This window comes from Eretmochelys imbricata, chromosome 2 (assembly GCF_965152235.1).
Source record: "Eretmochelys imbricata isolate rEreImb1 chromosome 2, rEreImb1.hap1, whole genome shotgun sequence".
Classification (NCBI taxonomy): domain Eukaryota; kingdom Metazoa; phylum Chordata; order Testudines; family Cheloniidae; genus Eretmochelys; species Eretmochelys imbricata.
In genome coordinates this window covers 99,308,697-99,330,079 of record NC_135573.1, presented here as the reverse complement: position 1 = coordinate 99,330,079, position 21,383 = coordinate 99,308,697, and positions in this window count along the sequence as shown.

Here is a 21,383-nt window from a genome sequence, read left to right as displayed (position 1 = left end):
GGTAGGGGTTAGCATGTTCTACTCTAGTGCACCGAGCATCGGACTAGAATCCAGGATTCCTGGCTGTGCTAATGACTTACTTGGTGCGAATCACATCCTGTCTGCATTTTTTCCCTATCTGTAAAATGGCAAATATTTGCAGAGAGAGGCCTCTGACTTAGAAGCCCAGCTCTGAACACTTATTTTTTATGCAAAAATTTTGGTCTAAATTTGGATCTGAAGTTTGCAGGTTGGTCCCAGCATTATTTACTTACCTCCTGTGCTTCACAGGAATGCTATGAAGGAATAATTAATGTTTGTGCAGTGCTCTGATTCTGTTAAGTACAGAATAACAACTAATTCTTAATAAATTCTGCATTTGGGTGCTCCAATTGGGCATGAAAGTACCTATTTTATGCACCCTGGTGCAGAATGAAGTGCTCAAATGTGGGATTATTTTTTGTGCATGTGTTTGAAAATTGGGCCCTCGGTAATCCGTTCATTTCAACATGTCTTCTCCCAGCCTCTTAAACTATAGGTCCAATCCTGCTCCCAGAAATGTCAGTGATATTTTTGTCATTGCCATCAGTGGGGACTGGACTGAACCCTTTCACAGACTTCTACAAACACACTGGCCATGGGGCTGATGGATTTATGTGCAATTTTACTACTGATTCAATGACTCATGGGCTTTGAAAAATTACTGATTAACATTTATGACAAGTTCCTTCTCTGACTAAAGGATTTTACATTAAGAAGTCATTAACACTAATTTCCTTTTTCCATAATTAAAAGTTTATAATACTGCATCCCCTAACAAGTAAAAAAGCCATGTGTTATATTAATATTGCATGATAATGATTCATTGCATGATAATGAGTCAAAATGTGAACATGGGAAGTGAGCCTGCTTTGAAAAATGATTCAATTTAATTCCAGACTTTGGTTGTACCTTCAGCTTCTTCTATGTTCCATTTTTTCCTCAGACCTAGATTTAGTGCTCATCTTTCCCCGCAGTGCCCTTTGCCCTAATTTTAACTTTTTTTGTCAATTCCATTAAAAAAGCACTAAAATTATGTTTTATTTAAATCTTCTATATTCAAAAAAATTTATTGGTCCTGGAGCAGTCAGTCAATTCTGATTAGGTTTAGGAGGGAAAAAGGAGAGATGTTGTTTAATCATTGCATAGGTCTTTGAAAGACGACACTTGCAGACCTGATTTCAGGTAAGGAAGGAATGGATGGACATAATATTAATAGAAGGTTTCTAGCTCTGTGAACTGCTTTCTTTGTCTTTCGGCTCCTATTTAAAACTCAGAACAAATACTAAAGCCATTAAGCAGGCTGTTTCCATTCCTTGGTACTTGCATTCAAGGCTTTTGATGATTTTTTTTTTTTTTTATGTTGTGGTAGCACCTAGAGGTCCCAGTGCAGGTTCTGTTGTACTACTCCTTTAAAAATGAATAAAACAAAGACTGGCCATTTCCCCAGGAAGTTCAGCATCTCGGATTATGGCAGTATGTAACAGTAAAGACAGACAGGTATCTTTACATCAGTAAGTAATCTGTGATCAAAGTAGTCACAGATAAAAGCGAGCTATGAAGTTCAACTCAGCATGACTCCAGTAACCAGATGTTCTGAACAGAAAATGATATGTTATCCCCAGTGAGTGGGAAATCAGAACTTTGCTATTGGCTTTTACAAATGGATCATATATTTATTGAGTGGTAACATAAATCAAAGTAATGCTTCAGGCAGATCTAAAATCTGTCCAATCAGGGCCAAATCCTGCTCACTTTGGTCATGTAAGTAGTTTCATTGAAATGAATGGAATTTTTTTCAAAGTGAGCAGGAGTTGGTCCCTGGATTGCATTTTCTATGTGCATCATATATAATTATTCACATAATGGTAGTTTACAAATATATTAATTCCAGAGCACTGATATGCCAGCCCATTGATTAAATCTATATTTACCAACCTTTAGAAAAATTACTAATTTCATTAGGTAATATTGTATTGTTTACAAGTCAGAGGGAACGATGGGAGCCCAATTTGAAAATTGGGTGTCAAAGTAAAGAGGGACCAAGACCACATTTGGCTGCTTATATTGGTAGTTAAGGGCCAGATTGATTTACACTAGCTGAGGATCCATCCCAAGGTCCATAAAATATTGGTTAGTATCTTACAGTAAGTGCTAATCTGAGAGCCCAAATGCAAAAGTGGCAATCAAGTTGAAGAGACTGAGCCTATCACGTGCCTGGATAAGAAATATGAAAATATAAATATAATTTAGCATGAAAAGGAAATTGAAACATGAGTGTTCTTTCAAACTGTTTCTGATATTTCTCATTGGGTTCCAGTGATGTTTGTTTTTCTCATAAGTTACCTGGCTGGAACGTGTGTAAGTGAGCAGCCTCTCTCTCTCTCTCTCTCTCTCTACTCCCTTAAACAGACAAACAAACCAATCAACCAAAACACCTGAAAGAAATGAAATCTAGTTTTCAACTCGATCATATCATGCATTTTTTACTTGTGTTGTTTTCTATTTTGCTTTGTTTCCCATGCACACAGGCCTGCTTCTCATTTACTCTACATCTCCTTTACAGCACTCTGGCAGTGTAGAAGAACCTCAAAATATGTATAAGTTACATTTGCCCCTACTTTAAGGGGACCACTTTACACTGTCATCATAGTGTAAAGCGGTCTTAGTGCAAATGAGAACCAGGCTCATATGTAAAAATCAGCTGAGTCCAGAGAGTGGGAGAAAAACCTGGAGCAGCTGCTGATGAAAATTTAGGTACAATCTCCATGATAATTATAGGTTGTTGGAGGGTTTTATTTTTAAATGATTAAAATATCTGTAAAACCTCTATTCCTGGTGATTCACAGTTCTACCTGAATTAGTAACTGGTCTTTCAAATCAGGCCAAAATAAAGATAATTACAGGTCCTATATGGCATAGACCTTCCAGTTATCTTAGGGTAGTTCATTCCTGATATCTGGTGGAACAGAAATAAAGAAATCTAGATAGACTAGAGCAGTATTTGCAAATTTCTTACATACTTACAGCTTCACTATTCTGTGTATTTGCATTGAAACTGTTTGATAACTTTTGAGACCTTGGAATTGCTATTACCTGCCTAATTAGCAGCCCACTTTGTCTGCAGTTTAATAAAGCTCTTAATAGGCAGATAGTGTAGGGTAGTGATGTGGAGTGATAATTTGAAATGTTATAGATGCATTATTAGTGCTCTATGGGTTAGGATACAATATAGATGCTTGATAATCTTTGTGTAAGAAGAAAAGTGAAGAATTAAATGAAAATATGGCAAATATTGGAACTGATGTAAGATTGTCTATTTACTTTGGATATTATTTCAAAATCTGACATAAAAAGAAACCTGTTTAATTATGTGCATTTTGTAATTCAGTAAGGATAGAATTTATTGTCATCAGTGAGCAATGTTCAGGACCGCACAAGCATAACCAACTCAAAATTAGGAGGATAATAATACTTCATTATGTCTCCTGCTGTGGCAGAATTTATGACTGGTACTAATGGGAGGAAAGTAACAATTACTGCTCTATAATCTAGGGAGATGATTTTCCATTCACCAAATGAAGGGAAAACTTGTAGCAATCAGTCCAATAAATGTCCATTTCAGTGTTTTAAATTGTATTTTTTCACTTAAAACGAGAAGAATACTTCAAACTGAAAAACCCATTTCACATGTTTGTTTCATGAGCTTATGAATCTCTTAAAACTCTGTCTGTGTATTAAGAAAAAATAATTGGTACAGAATGAGAAAGTTAATCACTAACAGTGTAATTTAATCTTGGAGTATTCTCAATATCATGAACAACATCTACTGATTACAAAGTTGTAATTCAATACGTTTCTCCCCTCATCCATCATTGTGTGTATAACAAAATGATACTGTGAGCATTCAAATCAAAGAAGATGTCAGTCTGTCTGCCTCCTGACTAAATGAAGAACAATGCTGAGGTATACCAAAATTTGTCAGAAAAATATTTTCTTGAGGTTATTTGTGTCACCAGTTAGTATCCATTGGTTGCCCAGATCTATGATCAGCAGCCCCTTAGTGGCTGGATGGATTTTTCGTTATGATCTGTAGAATGCAATATTTTGACAGCCAAGCAGTAAGGTGTTGAGAGAGAAAGTGGCCTCTCCTCAGAATTAAAAATATACAGAGCCATGGAACATATAAAGGGTGCTCCTTGTATTTTTTTATACTTTACAATGACTTGTCTCTTGAGGAAGAACCTGAGGTAGGGATATGTACTATATTGTCATATTCATTACTTTTTATATTACCATAGTGCGTAGGAGCCCTAGCCATGGACCCATAGTGTTGCTGCTGTACAAACATAGAGCAAAAGGACAGCCCCTTTTCCATGGAGCTTACAATCTAAGTGTAAAGCAAGAGACAACAGATGTCTGCAGACTGGGGAGTACAAGGAAACACTGACGACAACAGCATGATAGGCAAGAGCCTCAGCACACCAGCAGCTTAGCCTTTGTCAAGATTTTTGTAGATATCAAAGAAAAGGAGAGCTTTAAGGAGGCGACCTTGCTGATATTAATGGGCGCTCTCACAAGCATGAGGGACAGCACTGAAGAAAGTATGAATATGTTGTGTAATAATTATTTGTATTTCAGGAGCACATAGATGTCCCACCGGCCCCCTGTGGTGCTAGGTGCTATACACATAATAAGAAAAAGTTTCCTCCAAAAACTTGCAATCTAAGTACCTTACAGACAAAGGATAGGAGAAAGGAAGTATTATTATCTCAAACAGGGAACCAAGTCACTGATAGCATGCACTGATAGTTAAATAACTTGACCAAAATTACACAGGAAGTCTGCAGTGGATCCAGAATTGAACCAATATATACTGAAACTACAAAGTGATTCTTCCTCCCACATAATATCCGATCTTTTTAACATATTCTCTCTCTTTAAAGCACCAGCTAACATTGTTTAATTGTAAAAGTTAGCTGCACAGCTGTTCAGCTAATGAGAACATATGGAATAGTTTATACTCGAATGTACACCACAAAGCTGTAATTCAGTTATAGACTTCACACTGTAACACTATTAGAGAATATAAACACAAAGAACCATACTTAAAGCAGCAACTAGAAAATTCTCTAATTAGGAAGTTCCTACATTTGTTAAGCTCCTTGCTGCAACACATCCTGGTCCTCTCTGGTAACAGTGGAGGTCCAGAAACTCTGACCACTCCACATCTCTTTCTCTGTATAATAAAAGATGAGAACATATTATAAATCAATGTACGTACACACTGCAATTCAAAATAACCTTAAAACTATCTGCACTACTGTGTCCCTTTATTAACTACATTTAAATAGTCCTGAGCAGTATTCTACAGATCAAGTCTTTGATGGGGTGTGACCAGCCTTTCAGACTGTGTTCTCACTTCTGTTGAGTTTGTGTGGAGTTCCCTATGGAGATGGACTCATTTTCTCACAGAGTTCCCGCAGGTTCCAGATCTTCATGGTTATGTTGGGAAATATTGAAGAAGAACCCGATTCCTCCAGAGAAGTCCTCTTGGAGCCTGCACTATGTAGGATCTGGGAGTTTGACACGTTCTGAACAATTGTACATGTCTGGGGACTTTTGAGCCAAAGTTTGTTCTCTGGTCTCAGTTCAGGAAGTGCTTTTGTTATGTGCTGAACATTGAAGTCTTGTTGCTGCCTAATTTTTATTTCAACATCCTATTTTCAAAATTTCTTCAGGTCAGGCCACTTAGGTTTAAGCTATATTCACCTTCCCATGAGAGTTAGTTCACGTACAAGCAGGGTTAATTGATATGCCAGGAGTGCTTTATATGAGGCTACTGATTTTTGCAAAAGTCTTTTTAGACTCTGCACTGCTCTCTCCACCTTCCCATTGCTCCAGGGGTAATGTGGACTACTAGTATGATCAAAGTCCTGTGGAAATACTAGGAATATTTTGGATTAAATCGGGAGTCATTATCAGCTATGAGGACTTCAGGAACTCCTTGTCTTGCAAACGTTGAGTTTGATTTCGGATGACTTGTGCCGATTAAGTCTGTTTAAGTATAGCCACAAAAAAGAATCCTTGATGACCCATCACCAAGGTCTGTCACGTAGTTTTGTAGAGAATAATGGTTCTGGTGATTGTTGGTGGGGTTATTCGCCCCCTCCCTTCCCATACCTCCTTGTTATTTATCTCACAGCCTTCTACCAAGGTCTGAATTTGCCTATTAGTACTGGGCCACCATGTGCATTGTTGTGCTCATGCCCTGCACTTCTTCATGCTTGGTGTCCCTTATGGATTTGGAAGAAGTACCATAATAATAACATGCGATCCTTTCATAAGCAAGCCATCTGCCATGTAAAGGTCCTTTTGGTCCTGCCAATATGGTATTAGGTCTGTTGAAAGTTGACTCCTTCAATCCCACCCTTTTTTGGCAGAGTTGACTCAGTTTCTGGCAAGTCTCATCTTTTAATAGTTCATCTCTAATTTGTTGAAGTTGGTTGGCAGATATTGGAATTTCTGCCAGAACAAGGTCCATATAGACTTAGACATCTTTCTCTAAAGCCTTTTCCTCTTCTGTTGGTGACTGCTCAGTTGGGGCATTACGTAGAGCGTCTGGTGCTATGAGTGCTTTGTGTGTGCAATGTTGAAAGAAAATTGTATCAGCCTTGGTTGAAATCTTTGAATCCTAGGTGCAAGGTCATACAGTGGTTTTGAATCCAATAATGCCACTAAGGGCTTGTGGGCTGTTTCTATATTAAAATTCAAACCAAACAGATATGCACTGAGCCATTTCACAGGCCCAAGTGACTTTTCCACTCAAGCATACTGCTGCTCAGTTTCTGCAAAGCTTCTTGATAGGAACGCAACAGGTCTCTGGTCTTCTTCTGGCCACTTTTGTGTGAGCACTGCTTTTAACCCATATGAAGATGCATCCACTGCTACAGTTGGATAGTTTACTGAATATTGTGACAAAGCAGGTGGAATTGGCATGCTGTTTGGAGTTGCTCACAAGTCTGAGTGCCAACCTCAGGGCAGACTGTCTGGGAACAGAGCATAAATCCCAAATTGGTTTTATGTTCTATAATTAGATTTCACCAACCAAGTAACACATGTAAACTCTTAAAGCACTAAACAGACTTGCCATGGAGTCCCAGACAGTGCCCCTTGTGTACTCAGATTTATCTTACCCCAGGCAAGCCTGCTTCTGTGATAGATGGGCCTTTATAGCAAAAATCACAACAAAATATTCCATTTATTCTCAGTCCCAAAGGACCAGTCACTTATCCCAGATCAACTGTACCCTAGATCTCTCACCAAAGACCATGCTTGTAGCCAAACCTGTAATAAACTTATTAAAAATTTCTTAACTAGGAAAAGGAAATAGGAGAGTTATTTACAGGGTTAAAGCAGGTAACATAGACACACAAATAAGTTATAGTCTTTGATTCCAAAAGATAATGGAAACTTCTGTAACAAACAAACTTCATATGCCCTTTACGGCTAAACCAGGGAAACAAACAGGGGTCTTTTGCTTATGTTTAGTGATTCTTGCCCCTTTAGAGCCCAAACAGCAAAAACAACCAAGTTTCTCTTTGTCAGGGTTTTCATCTCCTTCTCCCCAGAGTCCACGCTTAAGGGATAGGTTCATGTACAGGTCTCCTCTTCATGCAGGCAGAGAGGAATACAATGGTTCATTCAGTTTCAAAGGTCTTCTTGTTGGGCAGGACCTAACACCATCTGTAGGAAGCCAGCATTTTCATTAGAGAAGGTTTTCTTCCAGTTTGAGATAAGAACATAAGAATGGCCATACTGGGTCAGACCAAAGGTCCATCTAGCCCAGTATCCTGTCTTCTGACAGTGGCAAATGCCAGGCGCCCCAGAGGCAATGAACAGAACAGGCAATAATTAGGTGATCCAACCCATCGCCCATTCCCAGCTTCTGGCAAACAGAGGCTAGGGACACCATCCCTGCCATGCTAGCTAATAGCCATTGATGGGCCTATCCTCCATGAATTTATCTAATTCTTTTTTTTTACACAATTACAGAGGTTTAAAATGCAAACATTTGCTATTGCTTTATAACATGGGATACAGATAAGTGATACTAATACATGCAACATCCTACAAGCTGTTCATAAGATCTAAACACCAAACACATTCTTATAACTCTATTTAACAATACTAACACATAAGTGAACCAGACTGGTTTCCAGCAATGCATTTGTCAATGTTCAGTGAGGCCTGGGGCCTTGGAATGAGTTGCCACCTGGTCTGCTAGCATGATGTTAGTAGTTCTTTTATTAAACACATTTTGTTTTGTGCTCCCCCAGATGTACATACTGTGACCATAAGGAGATCTCATCCAGGTTTTCTTAGAAGAGCTCTGCAACAGACTGGACTTTGGAGGGAAAACCTACTTTATTATATAGGAAATCAGGTTTTTAGCTAGGTACTTTATAATAAAAGACCCAGGTTTGCATTTTCTGATTTTGTTGTGTTATAACCAGTTGCTTCCATCACTTCCTCTCACTTTCAGTTATATCTTTAGTCTTTCTTAAATACACCTACTTTTTGTTTTATTGTAAGTCATGAGAAGTGCTGTGTGGTTTAAGATAAAACTAGTAAATTGGGGTACACTGCATCTTTGGGTGCAGAGGATCTGGAATTTCTGTGAGTAACCAGTGTCAGGGGTTGCATATCACAGGGGAACAATTCAAAGGGTTTCAGGAATTAGGGTGCACCTATTGTTAACTTGCAAGGTGAAGTTAGGTTTAGCCCAGAGCATGGTGGTTGAAAGGCTGGTGGAGTTAGGGAGTGGATGCTCAGCTACTTGAGAACTGTCACACCGGCTCAAGCATCTTCTTACAGCAGAAACATCTTTGGGTTTCGATGAGCAGAGTAATTCAGTTTGTCTGAATCCAGCTGAATTCCTTGTTTGATAATTATGTGTCCAACAAATTTTATCTTCTTCCCAAATTCAGATTTCTAACTGAGTGAGGATTTCTTATGGGAAGCATGTCAAAACTGTAAAAAATGTAGATGTTTATTGTGTTCATTTTTGTCTGTGACATAATCCAAAACCTCATCTGACTGGCAAATGATGCCTGGGAAACCTGACATGATTAGAGACTTGGTCTACACTACAGAGTTAGGTTGATGCAAGGCAGCTTACATCAACCTAAGAAAGCGTCCACACTAAAATTTTTCTCCCAATGACGTAACTACCCTGCTATGCTGACTTAATAACTCCATCTCCACAAGAGGTGTAGATTCAACATCAATATAGTTAGGTCAATGCAATGTCAATGTAGACATTGCATTGCTTACATCGACTGTTACTGGCTTTCAGAAGCTGTCCCACAATGTCCCACACTGACATTGTACCATTGGTACAAGTGCTCCTGGTGAGTATGCGCACCTCCAGCACAAGGAGAAAAGTGTAGAAATGCATAAGAAATGTAATTACTGCAGTGGCTGTATGCCAACCTACGTTAGGTCTACTTTATTTTGTAGACATGCCCTGAGAGATTCTCTTTTGGAAATATTCTAGTGCTGAAAATTTGGTGAAAGTGACACAAGAAAGGAGATGTTGCCTAATATATTAAAAATGTATACACTTGGACTGAGGTTAAGATGGAAATAGGAGACAGAATTGTTGAAAGTCTCTGGGTAAGGATAAAAGGGGCAAAAAACAAGGGTGATGTCATGGTAGGCGTCTACTACAGTTCACCTAACTAGGAAGAAGAGGTGGATGAGGATTATTTTAAACAACTAACAAAATCATCAAAACCGTAGGACTTGGTGGTGATGGGGGACTTCAACTACTCAGACATCTGCTGGAAAAATAACAGCAGGGCACAGCTTATCCAACAAGTTCATGGAATGCATTGAAGACCATTTTTTATTTCAGAAGGTGGAGAAAGCTACTAGGGGAGAGGCTGTTCTAGGCTTTTGACAAAAAGGGAAGAACTAGTTGAGACTTCGAAAGTGAAAGGCAGCTTGGGTGAAAGTGATCATGAAATGATAGAGTTCATGATTCTAAGGAATGGTCGGTCGGAGGGAGAACAGCAAAATAAAGACAGTGGATTTCAAGAAGGCAGACTCAGGGAGTTGGTATGTAAGATCCCATGGGAAGTAAGTCCAAGGGGAAAAACAATTGCAGACAGTTGGCAGTTTTTCAAAGAGACATTATTAAGGGCACAAGAGCAAACTATACCACTGCATAGAAAAGATAGGAAGTTTGGCAGAAAACTACCCTGGCTTAACCAGGAGACCTTCAATGATCTAAAAATAAAAAAAGAGTCCAAAAAAAATGGAAACTAGGTCAAATTACAAAGGATGAATATAAATAAATAACAAAAGTATGTAGGAACAAAATTAGAAAAGCCAAGGCACAAAATGAGATCAAACTAGCTAGAGACATAAAGGATAAGAAGAAAACATTCTACAAATACATTAGAAGCAAGAGGAAGACAAAGGACAGAGTAGGACCATTACTCAATGAGGGGGAAAAATAATAACAGAAAATGTGGAAATGGTAGAGGTGCTTAATGACTTCTTTGTTTTGGTTTTCACCAAGAAGGTTGGTGGTAATTTGGATGTCTAAAATAGTGAATGCCAGTGAAAATGAGGTAGGATCAGAGGCTAAAGTTGGAAAAGAAAAAGTTAAAATTTACGTAGACAAATTAGATGTCTTCAAGACACCAGGGCCTGATGAAATGCATCCTAGAATACTCAAGAAGCTGACTGACAAGATATCTGAGCCATTAGCGGTTATCTTTGAAAAGTCATGGAAGACGGGAGAGATTCCAGAAGACTGGAAAAGGGCAAATATAGTGCCAACCTATAAAAAGGGAAATAAGGACAACTCGGGGAATTACAGACCAGTCAGTTTAACTTCTGTACCTAGAAAGATAATGGAACAAAAAATTAAGCAATCAATTTGCAAACATCTAGAAGATAATAAGGTGATAAGTAACAGACAGCAAGGATTTTTCAAGAACAAATCATGTCAAACGAACCTGATAGCTTTCTTTGACGGCTTTGTGGATATGGGGGAAGTGGTAGACATGGTATACCTTGACTTTAGTAAAGCTTTTAATACTGTCTCGCATTACCTTCTCATAAACAAACTAGAGAAATGGAACCTAGATGGAGCTACTATAAGGTGGGTGCAAAACTGATTGGAAAACCATTCCCAGAGAACAGTTAACAGTGCTTCACAGTCATGCTGGAAGGGCATAACGAGTGGGGTCCCACAGAGATCGGTTCTGGGTCTGGTTCTGTTCTATATCTTCACCAATGATTTAGATAATAGTATAGAGAGTACACTTATAAACTTTGTGGACAATACTAAGATGGGAGGGGTTACAAATGCTTTGGAGGATAGGATTAAAATTCAAAATGATCTGGACAAACTGGAGAAATGGTCTGAAGTAAATAGGATGAAATTAAATAAGGACAAATGCAAAGTACTACATTTAGGAAAGAACAATCAGTTGCACACACACAAAATGGGAAATGAGTGCCTAGGAAGAAGCACTGTGAAAAGGGATCTGGGGGTCATAGTGGACTACAAGATAATTATGAGTCAACAGTGTAACACTTGCAAAAAAAGCAAATTATCATTCTAGGATATATTAACAGGAGCGTTGTAGGCAAGACACGAGATGTAAGTCTTCCACTCTACTCTGCATTGATTAAGCCTCAACTGGAGTATTGTGTCCAGTTCTGGGCACCACATTTCAGGAAATATGTGGACAAATTGAAGAAAGTCCAGAGAAGAGCAACAAAAATGATTAAAGGTCTAGAAAACATGATCTATGAGGGAAGACTGAAAAAAAAATGGGTTTGAGTCTAAAGAGAAGACTGTCAGGAATGGTCTAGATAATACTTAGTCCTGCCATGAGTGCAGGGGCCTGGACTAGATGACCTCTCAACGTCCCTGCCAGTCCTATGATTCATCTGGTATTTTTGTGTTTTCTCTGTTAAACTGGAATTCATCCAGAATCATTCAAATCTATGGATCCAGCATGGCCAACTGCCTGAGTTGCAGAAATTAAATTTCTCTAACAGAGTCATTTGTGCTACAGGCTCCATTGCTCTGCTGAGACAGGGCTCTTTATCCTTCCTCCAGCAGCTTTCGCAGGTCTCCTTCCTGATTTTCCATTTTCCCCACTCGCTCACCACTCTGACAGTCTGGGGATCTCTTTTCTTTCCTTCTTATGAGAGATGGATTTACTCACTTCTGACACCATATAGTGTGAGGACATAAACACAAAGAACCATGTTTTAAGCAGCAGCTAGACAACTCCTAACCAGGAAGTTCCTAGGTTTATTAAGCTCCCTGCTGCAACACATCCTGGTCCTCTCCAATAAAGGAGGAGGACCAGGACCTCTATAAGTACCTACTCTTTTATAAGCCACAGCAGCAAAAACAGAGTAGCTTGTTCATGACATGTGAAACCCATGCTGAAATATTAGTCTCTACTTATATAAATAATTGGGTACATCCGTGTACCCTTCATCCTTCCCTTATCGCTACATCTTAGGCATCCATCCCTCTGGCTTTCGTCTTCCAGCCAATGTGTTTCTAGTCCTTTTCTAGTCCTCCTTTCATCTCCACCTTGACAGTCTGAAATTTCAATTGCATTTGAACGCCTACATAATAAGATTTTTATTGTGTGCTGTTTATCCATTAGCATGACATGAAACTGAAAAGTAATAAGGATGTTAATACCCATTTTATAAGTCTATTAAACCTAATACAGGCTTTTACACATACTCACATAATACTATATTTAAACATTTTGCAATGAGCCAAATTCATTTTCAAAATAAGCAAATTATAACAATAGGCTTTTTATGTTTAAAACATTTTTGTCTAATAAAATATGAGTCACTATCACTTATCATATTCAGACATAAAATAACTCCAACTTTTCTACTTCAGTAAGGTCAGAAGAAGAACAATATTTCTTTTATACCCCATCAGTGCTGAACTACTTTAAGTGTAGCGTGAATGGGCTGTGTCCCCACCCTTTCTGCAGTGGAGCATTCAGACCATCAGTTCTTGTGCTAAATTCACCCTGTTTCTGGGATTTGACTTTATTGGTAATGCAAAAACAATATCACAACCACAGCCTTTGATATCCTGCTACTGTTGTTTGCCTGTAGGGCCTCTGTTTCTTCTGCCCACAGAGAGGGTTCATCCCCCTTATAACCTAGATGTTGCTGATTGGACTGTCTTGCTAGCATGATAACTACCTACATGTTAATGTAGGATTTTAGCACCTGAGCTTAGGGAGACTTAAGAGAAATGACTTATGTGCCTTTATTGGGTTTTAGATTCTGCTGTTGTGTTACATCTATACTATACTTCAGTTTTATTATATGTGTATAAAAAGGGTCAATGTTAAGATTAACAAGTTAAGTATTCAGAAGTGAGAAAAAGCCAAAGTTAAAGATGAATATGACATGTTTCTGTTTTGGCATTACTACACGGTCTTTAGTTACATAATCACATACTATTTATAAAAACACAATATCATATCATACCATTTTTTCACTATAACCTTTCCTACTCATGTAGCTCCTTATACATTTCACTTGAAATAATTTAATCCTCACAATGTTCAAATATCTATTTATTGACTCGAAGCTTGTAAATCAAAAAGTGTTCTCCTTAAGGGAAGTATTTTAATTTCACTTTCAGACAGGATATTACTCTTTTCATTATGGACAAATTCAGCCTTGAGCAGTTGTTTGTTATGTTATCTTCCAAGCTGCATTTTAGAAAAATACAGTTATGGGATGTGATTTTGACAAGCACTCATCATTGGCCTCCAGTTGATTTCAGTAGGAGTTGAATTAGGCCAATGTTGAGCTCTTTTGAAAATCTCACCCTTATTGCTGCACTTCCAAGATCTCTCTTTGATTTCTTGATTTACTATGTTCCATTTAGAGCTGTAGTTAGTTTGGGCTAGATTCACAAGGGGGACTTAGGTGCCTAACATGACAGATAAGTGCCTAAGTCAAATATTTAGAAACCACTGGTGTTCACTAAACAACCACTCAGCTGCTGCCTAACCCTGCAGGCATCCAAAGTCTCTAGGCACCTAAGTTTCCATGGTAAAAAATTCCACTAGGTGCCTAAATTTTGTGCACATGCACACAGCTGCCCAAGTGCTGATCTGCTGACCTATTCTGCACTCAACACACATCTAAACTATAGAGGTAGCCTCAAACTAGGCATTCCTTGCTTATTTCTCCTATGGGGCCTAATCCAGTAGGTGTGCTCAGATCATGCTAGACCCACACAAAAGATAGTGGAGGAGTAGGAGATCATGCTATGGCCTCCCTTACACCCAACAGCCCAGTGGTTAAGACACTCACCTGGGAGGTAGGACACTTAGGTTCAAGTCCATGCTATGAACTGGACAGTCTCCCATATCCAAGGTAAGAGCTCTACCCACTGGGCTATTGGGTATTAGGGCGCAATGGTGGCACCAATATGACCACTTCCTCCTCCTGAGGATATGGGAGGCTCTGTCCAATTTCTAGCCAGTATTTCTATCAGTTGTACAAACAATCCTAATCCCCAGTCCCCCACTGTAAACGCCTAACTTGCTATCCTGTCCCTCTGTAGGCACAATGCCCTTTCACATATGAAGAGTCCAGCTGCTGCCTCTTCATTTGCAACTGAATGTATCTTTTCTAATTTACACAGGATGCTCTTATATCATTGAAACTGAAATATTGGCAAAGGGTGTTGAAGGTTTTGGACCTTCAATACAAGATATAGGCCCCAGTCCAGCCACATATTGAGGCAAGTACTTAACTCTAATGACAGCAGTCCTATTGACTTCAATGGAACTATACACACGTAAAAAGTTGTGTACATGTGTAAGTGTTTGTGGGGTTGGGGTCTAAGTGATATGCAGTGTGGACTCTTGGGAAAAGGGGTATGGATACCTGGGTCTTGATCCTGAGAGATGCTGAGCCCTCTGACCCTGATCTAGCTAGGGACTCAAGCATATGCTTTATTCTAAGTGCTAAGTGAAGTTCCCAGTGAGTTTACTCACATGATTAAGGTTAATATGTGTTTGTGTTAAGTGCTTTGCTAGATCGGGGCAGAGGGCTTAGAACCTGAGGATTAAGTCCCTTGCAAACATTAGGTGATCTATCACTGCAAACCAGCAAAAAATAATGTACTTAAATTCTTGTATCACCTTTCTTGTTTCAAAATGAGCTACTCTCAAACATATCATGAGCATTCTCAATCATCATTTCAGTTAAACTATGTCAAAACTGAACTTTCAACAGAAAGCCATTCTTAATTATGGAAGTGTTAAAAGATGTCTTACCACTTTTTCAAAACAGAAAAATGTACCACTTTTGTTATAGCTCCCCATAATACAGTATGCAGAATGCATAATGCAGTGGCCAGTGTTTAAATAAAATAAAATAAAAGCAAACAAAAACATCACAACAAAAAAATTATTGTTTAACACCATACCATATAATGTAGCTGTGAAATGTAGAGTATTTCCTATACTTATTAGAAAAATGCATACTGGAAATACAGTAATAGACAAATTATGTTGGTCCAATTTTTTATTTATTTATTAGCAGCTAATATGGCTAAATAAGAGCTCAGTAGATTTTGCTGAAACTTTCCAAAAGAATTCTGTTTTGGGGCTAAGACAAAGCATAAGCAATTTCAACCGCAATATTTGTTGTGACAAAATTAGGAGTGGGAAATGGCTTTGGCAACCTTTATTCTCAAGACCCTGCAGTTAGAACAATTTATCATGTATTCAGGATAAATCTTGCAAATTATTTTTGTCTGCAATTTGTTTAACAGACTGTTCGGTTCTGCAGTGGGCAGAATTAAACCCATTTGAGTGATTTTCAGTGGGCATACTAAATGAAATAAATATGAATAAATAAATAAACAACTATGACATTTTTAATGAAAAATCCTACTTTTCACAAATTATTTTGCTAAGGCTTTTGGATAGCACAAGGTTAAATTCTTACTGATGAGATGTGTACATTTTAGTTATTGGATAATATGGGATTATCTTTATACAAAATACTTAATCTCACTAACCTGTTTGTGCTTCTGTCCAGTAGGAAAACATGGGCAAAATTAAATTTCTCAGAAGTAGTTCAACATCTAACAGAATTTAGACTAATAATTAATAATAAAGGTTGCTGCTGATAAACGTCTTCCATTTTTTCTGCTTTATTTTGACTTTGAAAACATATTTCTCTTTAACTCTAGCATGTAACAGCAGCAGCAAAATAAATTATTCTTTTATACACTAAGACTTTTTGTGTGTGTTAAATGTATCTGATGTACATGGTGTTAGCTGGCTAATTCTCATCTCTAAAAGTGATAGTGGTTGGCATTAAAAACATTTGTGAAGAAAAGCTATTATTTTCTGTTCTAAGTCTAGTGAAAAGTAAAATCAGATACCACTATGCGTTAACGTATACAATTTTTTTAATGTTGACCACTTTTCCACTGCTACTGCCACAAAGTCTTTCTGAACAAGCGTGCAACTGATGATTTGTGGGGAATTACTCGTTGCCTTTCTGCTTATGCAAAGAGGCTAAGCTGGTCACCCACAGAGGAAAAGAACAACCTTTTCAGAAATAATATTTCTAGAACTAATTTTTAGTCACGAAAATACTGAGTTGCTGATGCTGAGCTTTCATTCCTGCAAGTTCTATTTTCATTAGTGCACACTACTGGATACCAGGGTAAAATACCTCATCCCAAGGGTGGGAGGCTGCTAGTATGATTTTGAGATGCTTCCTGCTGTGCCATGCTCCTAAAAAGGAAGGAAGCTGGTAAACTTGTTTTCTGAAGTTTTTCTACACCAAGGTGTGAAAATGACAAAGTGGGAAGTTCTACAGTAATCTCGGAAAAGAAGTTGCTAACAATGTATAGCCTCAGTGGTGAACCTTGAAAACTTGACCAATGTTACTTAAATAAAGAAGGTGGCCTCAGTATTTGCAATATTACGTTTAATTTCCTGCTTTTGTTTGGATTTTTTTAAAAGTTATTTCAAATGACCTATCTTTATGTTTAAACAGAAACCCCCAAAAGCAATGGTTGAGTCACACTGCATCTGTATTGCACACACACGTGATTAGATGTACATTAGTTCAGTGTGGAAAGCAAGGGCAGAAAACAGTCAAGATGCTGTTTAGCATCAAACCTAAATGTTTTGTTTTAAGCTTGGATTGTGCAATGCTGACCTGTTATCAGGAACTCAGCTCTTCCTGGGGCCCATTGACTTGACCAGCCTTGCCCAAAGTTTATAGAGTTTATTTCTATGGGTCTTGGACTCCATCTCTCTCTTCTTTCATCCAGTCAGCCCACAGTTAAGGTTGAGCTCTAGCAGTATCAGTATTGATACCCTTTAAATTTCTCTACAGTGTAATGTTAATAGGACTTTAATCAACTAATTAAAATATGGATCTAAGAACAACTCAGTGTGCTTACCTTTACCTCTACATAAGTTGTTTTCCTGCACTGACGGTTTGAGAGAGGAACCAGTTTAGAGTGTTTTTATGAATTTATTAAAAGAATAAACAAATATAAAGCAAATATAAGTTTAAACAAAATATACATAATTTCCAATTCTCCTAAATCAATCAAATAGAACACAATGCAAAGATCAATTCAGAATTACAGTTGAATTTCAATCAATAAATCGATGGCTCAGTTTAGCTGGCTCACTAATTACTCTAATAAGTAATTGAATTTATAAGGTTTATAATGTTTACACATATTACTTCAACACGTCACAGGAAAGTTAAGGAAGTATGCCTTTTTTAATCTAATCAATTGGGCTAAGAGTCTGCTAAAGAGAGAAGGTGGCTCTTGTTTTTGTTTTAAGGAAGTATAACTTTCTTAAAATGATTTTCTTAATAGTAGACATTCTTTATACAGATGCTCTGCTTATGAAACAGACATGTGAGAGGCCTGTGTGAGGACTTAGTAACAGATTTCCACTTAGGCCAGATGTAAGTGTCTTAATTGTTTAAATATAATTCTTAGCTAATCAATAAATGATTTATACATTCACTCATTTTCACACATCTTTATGACAGCTAGTAAGCAGCATGACAATGGAAAAAGGGACTCAGAGGTGGAGGCAGAGTCTAAGGGAAGTGAAAAGAAAAGGAGGACTTGTGGCACCTTAGAGACTAACCAATTTATTTGTGCATAAGCTTTTGTGAGCTACAGCTCACTTCATCGGATGCGTTCAGTGGAAAATACAATGGAGAGATTTATATACATGGAGAACATGAAACAATGGGTGTGACCATACACACTGTAAGGAGAGTGATCAGGTAAGGTGAGCTATTACCAGCCGGAGAGTGGGGGGGAAAAACCTTTTGTAGTGATAATCAAGGTGGGCCATTTCCAGGCCATTTGACAAGAATGTCTGAGGAACAGCCGGGGGGGGGGGGGGGGAAATAAACATGGGGAAATAGTCTTACTTCGTGTAATGACCCATCCACTCCCAGTCTCTATTCAAGCCTAAGTTAATTGTATCCAGTTGGCAAATTAATTCCAATTCAGCAGTCTCTCGTTGGAGTCTGTTTTTGAAGTTTTTTTGTTGAAGAATTGCCACTTTCAGGTCTGTAAGCGAGTGACCAGAGAGATTGAAGTGTTCTCTGACTGGTTTTTGAATGTTATAATTCTTGACATCTGATTTGTGTCCATTTATTCTTTTACGTAGAGACTGTCCAGTTTGACCAATGTACATGGCAGAGGGGCATTGTTGGCACATGATGGCATATATCACATTGGTAGATGCGCAGGTGAACAAGCCTCTGATAGTGTGGCTAATGTGATTAGGCCCTATGATGGTGTCCCCTGAATAGATATGTGGACACAGTTGGCAACGGGCTTTGTTGCAAGGATAGGTTCCTGGGTTAGTGGTTCTGTTGTGTGGTGTGTGGTTGCTGGTGAGTATTTGCTTCAGGTTGGGGGGCTGTCTGTAAGCAAGGACTGCCTGTCTCCCAAGATCTGTGAGAGTGGTGGGTCATCCTTCAGGATAGGTTGTAGATCCTTGATGATGCGTTGGAGAGATTTTAATTGGGGGCTGAAGGTGATGGCTAGTGGTGTTCTGTTATTTTCTTTGTTGGGCCTGTCCTGTAGTAGGTAACTTCTGGGTACTCTTCTGGCTCTGTCAATCTGTTTCTTCACTTCAGCAGGTGGGTACCGTAGCTGTAAGAATGCTTGATAGAGATCTTGTAGGTGTTTGTCTCTGTCTGAGGGGTTGGAGCAAATGCGGTTGTAACGTAGAGCTTGGCTGTAGACAATGGATCGTGTGGTGTGGTCTGGGTGAAAGCTGGAGGCATGTCGGTAGGAATAGCGGTCAGTAGGTTTCCGGTATAGGGTGGTGTTTATGTGACCATCGCCTATTAGCACCGTAGTGTCCAGGAAGTGGATCTCTTGTGTGGACTGGTCCAGGCTGATGTTGACAGTGGGATGGAAATTGTTGAAATCACGGTGGAATTCCTCAAAGGCTTCTTTTCCATGGGTCCAGATGATGAAGATGTCATCAATGTAGCGCAAGTAGAGTAGGGGCATTAGGGGACGAGACCTGAGGAAGGGTTGTTCTAAGTCAGCCATAAAAATGTTGACATACTGTGGGGCCATGTGGGTACCCAGCAGTGCCGCTGATTTGAAGGTATACATTGTCCTCAAATGTGAAATAGTTATGGATGAGGACAAAGTCACAAAGTTCAGCCACCAGGTTTGCCGTGACATTATCGGGGATACTGTTCCTGACGGCTTGTAGTCCATCTTTGTGTGGAATGTTGGTGTAGAGGGCTTCTACATCCATAGTGGCTAGGATGGTGTTTTCAGGCAGATCACCGATGGATTCTAGTTTCCTCAGGAAGTCAGTGGTGTCTCGAAGATAGCTGGGAGTGCTGGTAGCATAGGGCTTGAGGAGGGAGTCTACATAGCCAGACAATCCTGCTGTCAGGGTGCCAATGCCTGAGATGATGGGGCATCCAGGATTTCCAGGTTTATGGATCTTGGGTAGCAGATAGAATAGCCCAGGTCGGGGCTCCAGGGGTGTGTCTGTGTGGATTTGTTCTTGTGCCTTTTCAGGAAGTTTCTTGAGCAAATGCTGTAGTTTCTTTTGGTAACCCTCAGCGGGATCAGAGGGTAATGGCTTGTAGAAAGTGGTGTTGGAGAGCTGCCTAGCAGCCTCTTGTTCATATTCCAACCTATTCATGATGACGACAGCACCTCCTTTGTCAGCCTTTTTGATTATGGTGTCAGAGTTGTTTCTGAGGCTGTGAATGGCATTGTGTTCAGCACGGCTGAGGTTATGGGGCAAGTGATGCTGCTTTTCCACAATTTCAGCCAGTGCACGTCGGCGGAAGCACTCTATGTAGAAGTCCAGTCTGTTGTTTCGACCTTCAGGAGGAGTCCACCCAGAATCCTTCTTTTTGTAGTGAAGTGAGTGTCCTTACCCTAATAACCTTTTGCCTACAAACCAGAAAACTGCTTCAAGCATTTCTTAATAATGCTAACTTAAACATATGGCCAACCAAAGTCATTCAGGCCTATATTCAAATATGACCCATCTTCCTTACAACAGTTAATTGTTTGGATTCTCTTCTTAAATGTTTAATAGGGAGTGTTTCTGAAATCAATCTGTAGGTGAAAGTCTTTAGTGAAAAAGACATTTGGTTGACTGATTACTTTAAAAATATATTTGAATCTATGACAAAATTGGTGGAGAAGTGTACCTTGAGTAGATGTGATACAACAGGTAGTTTAAAAATATTTAGGATGAAGGATAATTTTCACCATCATTATTATGTATATCTTATCCTTCAGAAGAGGCAGGCATATTAAATCTTTGTCTTCAGAGTAACTTACAAGGATTGTCCCTTTTCAAAATGGCCACCATTGCCAGTTGTTTCCAATAGTTCTGAAGCCATAGAATTTCCTCAATTAAGATCACAAACATTGCCTTCCAGCTTGTGAATGAGGAAGTCTGAGGTTGCCTTTAGCAAATATGAACCTCCCAAGGATTCCGGCCTCTCCCCCACCACACACACACACCTTTACCAGCAGCCAGTGCTGGAAAGAGGTGCTGTGGTGAAGGTAATATGACAAAGGTAATATTGAGTGGTAATCTGGTGTTTTTTTGGTAAAAGATGTGATAGGAGGTTGACATATCTAAGGGGTAAGATTTAAGGTTGTGACATGTGGTGTCACGTCAAGGTGGTAGAGGTAAGGTGTATTCAGCAGGAAGCAGAGTAGAGAGACTGCTGAGATACTGCCAACTCTGAGCATTTAAAAA